General features: G+C 43.8%; 1 long non-coding RNA gene across 2 annotated transcripts in view; it reads left to right on the top strand.

The window, feature by feature from the left end:
• Positions 1-1,965: 1,965 nt before the first annotated feature.
• The window catches only part of LOC139228221 (uncharacterized), a 32,989-nt gene continuing 27,443 nt past the window's right edge, over positions 1,966-7,511 (top strand). For both annotated transcript variants that reach the window (XR_011587529.1, XR_011587528.1), the window contains exons 1-2: positions 1,966-2,102; positions 3,427-3,572. This is a non-coding gene — a long non-coding RNA (uncharacterized lncRNA). The remainder of the gene's footprint in view (positions 2,103-3,426; positions 3,573-7,511) is intronic.

The raw sequence follows: 7,511 nt of genomic DNA, 5'->3' as shown, positions 1-7,511 counted from the left end.
CCGGCCATCATTAACGGCCCAAAATCTCAAAAGCCGAAAATCCAGCCCCAGATGTGGTAGTGATCATTCCATCACGGCAGTCCCTCAGTATCGAGGAAGACTTGCTTCCACTCTTAACATGAGTTCTTAGGTGGCTGAAAAGTCCCAATACGAGAACCACAGTCTCTGTCGCAGGTGGGACAGATAGTCGTTGAGGGAAGGGGTTGGTGGGACTGGTTTGCTGCACGCTCCTTCCGCTGCACGCGCTTAGTTTCTACATGCTCTCGGCGACGAGACTCGAGGTGTTCAGCGCCCTCCCGGATGCACTTCCTCCACTTAGGGCGGTCTTTGGCCAGGGACTCTCAGGTGTCAGTGGGGATGTTTCACTTTATCAGGGAGGCTTTGAGGGTGTCCTTGTAACGTTGTCCACTGCCCACCTTTGGCTCGTTTGCCGTGAAAGAGCTCCGAGTAGAGAACTTGCTTTGGGAGTCTCGTGTCTGGCATGCGAATTATGTGGCATGCCCAGCGGAGCTGATCAAGTGTGGTCAGTGCTTCAATGCTGGGGATGTTGGCCTGGATGAGGACGTTAATGTTGGTGTACCTGTCCTCCAAGGCGATTTGTAGGATCTTGCGGAGACATCGTTGGTGGTATTTCTCCAGCGATTTGAGGTGTCTGCTGTACATGGCCCATGTTTCTGAGCCATACAGGATGGCGGGTATTACTACAGCCCTGTAGTCCATGAGCGTGGTGGCAGTTTTGAGGCAGTTTTTGTGGGAGTTCCGAGTAGAGCGCTTGCTTTGGGGGTCTCGTGTCTGGCATGCGAACAATGTGGCCTGCCCAGCGGAGCTGATCAAGTGTAGGGATAATTGAAACATGGCTACATAAAGCACAGGACTCGCAGTTAAATATTGCATGTTCTAACATATTTAGAAAGCATAGGGAAAGACGAAGGAAGTGGGATAGCTGTACTAATTAAAAATAACATAATGACTGTAAGGGATAAATTGTAAGAGTTGCAAATAGGTGGTCAGAATTATGCTGAAGGTAGTGAACTTATAGTATTAGGAGGGTCTGTATAATTGCCTATATATGTAACACTTGCTTATGTAGGTATAGCACAAATGTTTAACGCATTAAACTGAATCCGTAACCTCTTAATACTTAAACAGCAAAATCAGCAGTTCTTGATCAGAAGTCTCTGAGGAAGAGATAAGGAAGCCAGTTTAGGCACCTATTATACTGTGACAAAGTGCAAGTCAGGGAACAACACCATAGAAGATGGACAATTGCATATACCACTCAGAGACAGTTTGATAAGAGTCGACAAATCAATGTAGCTTTGCTGATAAAATTAGATCTATCGAGGATTTTGTAGGAGGGTGCTCCTCTCCAAAACCTGTATAAATTGTACTTGAAACCTTTTGTATTTCGGAGGATTTAGGCTGAATCTTATCGTGAGTTGCTCGTAATAAAACCGGTAAACTTGAGGTTTTGTTTGTTTACTTCCGTGGTCGTTATACAGTGGGAGCTGGGCAAGGCTTCAATTATCTATATCAGTTAATCCACCCCGGGGAAAAGAATCTTTCCTTTTAACCCCAACAGACGGGCAGGTGTCCATTAACTATATCAGTTAGTCCACTTTGAGGGAGAGAAGCCTCCTTTGTACCCCTACAATGAAAGTAGAAAAAAGGGACATAATTAACAATACAATAGAAACAGAATCCATATGGGTTGAGGTAAAGGATAAGAAGGGATCGATCATACTAATATGAGTATTCTACAGACCACTGGTGGAAGGGAAGTGGAGGATGAAATATGCAAGCAAATCTATGAAATGATGAAAGAATATATATGGGCTGGATTTTCAGAACTTTTGACCCTCCGCGGCGAAAAATGGGATGGAGCTCTTTTTCGTCGGGTTGCAATCCTCCGGTCGGGTTTTGTGGCGGGCACCGCTGATGCGAGCTTCATCGGGTGTGCAATGGCTCTCCTTGCGACACCGCTGTGGGTTTCGACTTGCACCCGACCCGTACGCCCCGAAATGTGCCCCGTGATGACCGCCAGGGAAAACACAGCAGTCCAGCCCTGCCGGCGGCGGTGAGGTGGATAAACTGCAAAAAAGGTAAGTTCTAGTTTTTATTCTTTTTTTTTGCCAATTTGCGTTGTAAGGGTGTTGGCAATGTTATTTGAATGTTTTTGTGATTTTCTTCCCCTCCCAAAGCCTCTCTTGGAGCGCTCCCAGCCCCGCACTTCCATTGGCGAGGTTCCCGTCTTCGCGCCACAAAAGTCGAACAACGCCTCCCTTCGCGCTGCGTCCCTGGTGCAGAGCCTAAATAACGAAAATTAATCCATTAATTGCAAACATTAATCGGGCAGTAAATTTCCCACCCTGCCTCCACTTTTGCCCCGAAAACAGCAAAGTAGAAAATCCAGCCCACCGAATAATAATCATAGGAGATTTGAGCTAACCGCAAATAAATTGTGAAGACGAGGTAATGAAAGATAATGAAAAGGAAATAGAGTTTTTAGTGTATACAAGACTCCTATCTTACCCAGTATGTAAGAAGACCAACAAGGGAGGAATTACTGTTGGACCTAATAGTGGGAAATAAACCAGAACAGATAAGAAAGGTAAGTGTAAGGGAACATCTAGGCAATAGCGAACACAACATAATAAAGTTTAAGATAATATTTAAGACATAAGTGAGACAAAGACCAAACAATAGATTTTTCCCTGCCCCAAGTCATGGAGCAGAGACGAGAGCAAAATTCAGCTCTTCAACCTTTTTCTTCAGTCAGGGCAGTGTTCTTCAATTAAAGGGGAGGGCTGCTGCGAACTCTGCAGCCACATTAGTGGCATCCACTGGGCCACCAGGGAGGGTTTCAGCCAGGCTAAGTGCCCCGGTACCCAAGAGCGAGTGCCAGGCTGCCTGTTGGAGGTCCGGCTGAACCTTAGGCCAAAAAACGCAGCTTGCTCAAAAAAACGGCGCAAATCATGGGGAACATTGAGCCCATAATAGAAAGGGGCAATTTCGACCTCGTAGAATCCAAAAATATACAAACAATAGTCAGCACGGATTCCAAAAGGGAAGGTCACAATCAGTCAGCTACAATCAGTTCACAAAACAATTTTGCTGTTCATTATTCTGGGTGTGCTACTGAAACCTTCGCCAAACATTAAGGCTTGTGAAAACATTGCTGAAGGCAGGGAGTTGGGACTCACCTATGAGAGTGATCTAAGACATGTACCAAAGAGTCCACAGTAAGAAAAGTGGAAATAATCCAATAGTGTAGCACCTCTGATCACACCAGACTTTGAACTTTATAAACAATCACTTTAGGGATGCGGGAGAGGGAGATGACAGATTTACTTTCTAAATAAATAACTGATGGTGGAACTCCCACTTTAATTTTATTCCCCTGTATGTTCCCAACTAAATACACAGGAGATCAGCGACACAAAGCTTTTGTACAAAAGAACTTCAGTGAGTGGCTCCGACTGAAATTTAACAAAAGTTATGAGACATAAACTCCAACTGTTCAACAAAACTCATTAGTATCCTAAGTGAGTAAGCATTTAATAGCCATCATGGTATGTGCCTGTTTTCTTCATTTATATTGATTATGAAACAGTACTAGCAAATTGATTTCGAGCAGAAGCTTTGTTCATTATAATTATCATCACAATGGAAAGCAGGACTGGAGCTTGATTAAATTATTAAGATAAATCATCTGGGGATTGTTCAATATCTGATGTGACAAAAGCATTCAAAGTTGGATGCTTCTCTATTTAAATACATCTCATTTAATTTTTAAAATGTCATAACTTCAAATCAGAACAAAAAGTAATTATATATTTTACAACAAAGTAATTATAACAGAAGGTATGAGTGACTTGTTAACAAATGATAATGTTTTTGGAATAATGCTGCCGGTGTAATACCTTTACTAGGAATAGTAATTATGTCCCATGAGATCAACTAATCTTTTGACTGCTGTCATAGAGGGAGCTACAGTTTATATATGCTGGAGCACAAACTGTAAAATTGTTATTCCTTGACAGCATGCCTGCAGTACAGCCCTGCCATTACTGGTCTATCTCTTATGTGCAGTTGTTGTTCACAACACAAATATCCCAACTGCCATAAAACACAAATCCACAAAGTATCCATGTTGCATGATTTTGGTTTGACCAATTGTATTCATTAGACTTTTCTGTTTTATTTTTTATTTTTCCATGTGATAATATCCTTTAACAAGCAATCTCAATCGATTTTTCAATTAAAAAAAAATCCTTTCCTTCTGATAAAGAATCAAGAGCTGGTACATGGGTACAGGGGAAGGAAAAATGGGAAAAGAACTTCAGTAGGAGGGAAGATCAGGAATCTGCAACAGGTGCAGAAGGTGCTGGGGAAGGTAAGGGGATCAAGAAGGCAACAAAAATGGCGCAGGAATCTCAGAAAGACAAAGGGCTGGGTAAAGACGGATGGATAACAAGGGGAGATGAAGAGGCTGGGAAAGACATTGGGCCGTAATATACAGCCTCTACGGGCGCGTACGAGGTGTACAAGCGCCGGTAGGGGCCGCGCAAGTTCCGGGTTTCGGGATGCACTGCACATGTACCAAAACACGGATTTCACGCATCCTCAGGAAAAGGGCCTCTGTGGATGAAGAGTTGGGCTATTTTCCCACCTTCTGCCCAGCAAATGCCTGTGAAATTCTTACGCTTGGCAAAAAAGACAGAAAAACATAAGAAATAGGAGCAGGAGTAGGCCACTTGGCCCCTCGAGCCTGCTCCGCCATTCAATATCATAGCTGATCTGATCATGGACTCAGTTCCACTTCCCTGCCCGCCCCCCATAACCCTTTACAGGATAGCGCAGAAATACATGGCTTGAGGAGTGGTGCACAAGGGAGGGATTCAAATTCCTGGGACATTGGAACCGGTTCTGGGGGAGGTGGGACCAGTACAAACCGGACGGTCTGCACCTGGGCAGGACCGGAACCAATGTCCTAGGGGGAATGTTTGCTAGTGCTGTTGGGGAGGAGTTAAACTAATATGGCAGGGGGATGGGAATTTATGCAGGGAGACAGAGGGAAGTAGAATGGGGGCAGAAGCAAAAGATAGAAAGAAGAAAAGTAAAAGTGGAGGGCAGAGAAACCGAAGGCAAAAAGCAAAAAGGGCCACATTACACCAAAATTCTAAAGGGACAAAGTGTGTTAGAAAGACAAGTCTGAAGGCTCTGTGCCTCAATGCAAGGAGTATTCGGAATAAGGTGGACGAATTAACTGCATAGATAGCAGTTAACGGGTATGATGTAATTGGCATCAAGGAGACATGGCTCCAGGGTGACCAAGGCTGGGAACTCAACAGCGAGGGATATTCAACATTTAGGAAGGATAGACAGAAAGGAAAAGGAGGCGGGGTGGCATTGCTGATTAAAGAGGAAATTAATTCAATAATAAGAAAGAACATTAGCTTGGATGATGTGGAATCAGTATGGGTGGAGCTAAGGAATACCAAGGGGCAGAAAACGCTAGTGGGAGTTGTGTACAGACCAACAAACAGTAGTAGTAAGGTTGGGGAGGGCATCAAACAAGAAATTAGGATGCATGCAATAAAGGTAGAGCAGTTATCATGGGTGACTTTAATATGCATATAGATTGGGCTAACCAAACTGGTAGCAATGCGGTGGAGGAGGATTTCTTGGAGTGTATTAGGGATGGTTTTCTAGACCAATATGTTGAGGAACCAACTAGGGAGCTGGCCATCCTAGACTGGGTGATGTGTAATGAGAAAGGACTAATTAGCAATCTTGTTGTGCGAGGCATCTTGGGGAAGAGCGACCATAACATGGTAGAATTCTTTATTAAGATGGAGAATGACACAGTTAATTCAGAAACTAGGGTCCTGAACTTAAGGAAAGGTAACTTCGATGGTTTGAGGCGTGAATTGGCTAGAATAGACTGGCAAATGATATTTAAAGGGTTGATGGTGGATATGCAATGGCAAACATTTAAAGATCACGTGAATGAACTTCAGTAATTGTACAGCCCTTTCTGGAGTAAAAATAAAACGGAGAAGGTGGCTCAACCGTGGCTAACAAGGGAAATTAAGGATAGTGTTAAATCCAAGGAAGAGGCATATAAATTAGCCAGAAAAAGCAACAAACCCAAGGACTGGGAGATATTTAGAATTCAGCAGAGGAGGACAAAGGGTTTAATTAAAAAGGGGAAAATAGAGTACGAGAGGAAGCTTGCAGGGAACATAAAAACTGACTGCAAAAGCTTCTATAGATATGTGAAAAGAAAAAGATTAGCAAAGACAAACGTAGGTCCCATGCAGTCGGATTCAGGTGAATTTATAATGGGGAACAAAGAAATGGCAGACCAATTGAACAAATACTTTGGTTCTGCCTTCACGAAGGAAGACACAAATAACCTTCCGGAAATACTAGGAGACCGAGGGTCTAGTGAGAAGGAGGAACTGAAGGATATCCTTATTAGGCGGGAAATTGTGTTAGGGAAATTGATGGGATTGAAGGCCGATAAATCCCCGGGGCCTGATAGTCTGCATCCCAGAGTACTTAAGGAAGTGTCCCTGGAAATAGTGGATGCATTGGTGATCATTTTCCAATAGTCTATCGACTCTGGATCAGTTCCTATGGACTGGAGGGTAGCTAATGTAATACCACTTTTTAAAAAGGGAGGGAGAAAGTGGGTAATTATAGACCGGTTAGCCTGACATCAGTAGTGGGGAAAATGTTGGAATCAATTATTAAGGATGAAATAGCAGCGCATTTGGAAAGTAGTGTCAGGATTGGTCCAAGTCAGCATGGTTTTATGAAGGGGAAATCATGCTTGACAAATCTTCTGAAATTTTTTGAGGATGTAACTAGTAGAGTGGACAAGGGAGAACCAGTGGATGTGGTGTATTTGGACTTTCAAAGAGCTTTTGACAAGGTCCCGCACAAGAGATTGGTGTGCAAAATCAAAGCACATGGTATTGGGGGTAATATACTGACGTGGCTAGAGAACTGGTTGGCAGACAGGAAGCAGAGAGTTGGGATAAACGGGTTCTTTTCAGAATGGCAGGCAGTGACTAGTGGAGTGCCACAGGGCTCAGTGCTGGGACCCCAGCTATTTACAATATACATCAATGATTTGGATGAAGGAATTGAGTGTAATATCTCCAAGTTTGCAGATGACACTAAAATGGGTGGCGGTGTGAGCTGTGAGGGGGACACTAGGAGGCTGCAGGGTGACTTGGACAGGTTAGGTGAGTGGGCAAATGCATGGCAGATGCAGTATAATGTGGATAAATGTGAGGTTATCCACTTTGGGGGCAAAAACGCGAAGACAGAATATTATCTGAATGGTGGCAGATTAGGAAAAGGGGAGGTGTAAAGAGACCTGGGTGTCATGGTTCATCAGTCATTGAAAGTTGCCATACAGGTACAGCAGGCGGTGGAGAAGGCAAATGGTATGTTGGCCTTCATAGCTAGGGGATTTGAGTATAGGAGCAGGGAGG

This window comes from Pristiophorus japonicus, chromosome 17 (genome assembly GCF_044704955.1).
Source record: "Pristiophorus japonicus isolate sPriJap1 chromosome 17, sPriJap1.hap1, whole genome shotgun sequence".
Classification (NCBI taxonomy): domain Eukaryota; kingdom Metazoa; phylum Chordata; class Chondrichthyes; family Pristiophoridae; genus Pristiophorus; species Pristiophorus japonicus.
The sequence above is the reverse complement of the archived record's forward strand: the minus strand, read 5'-3'. Positions and strand labels throughout refer to the sequence as shown.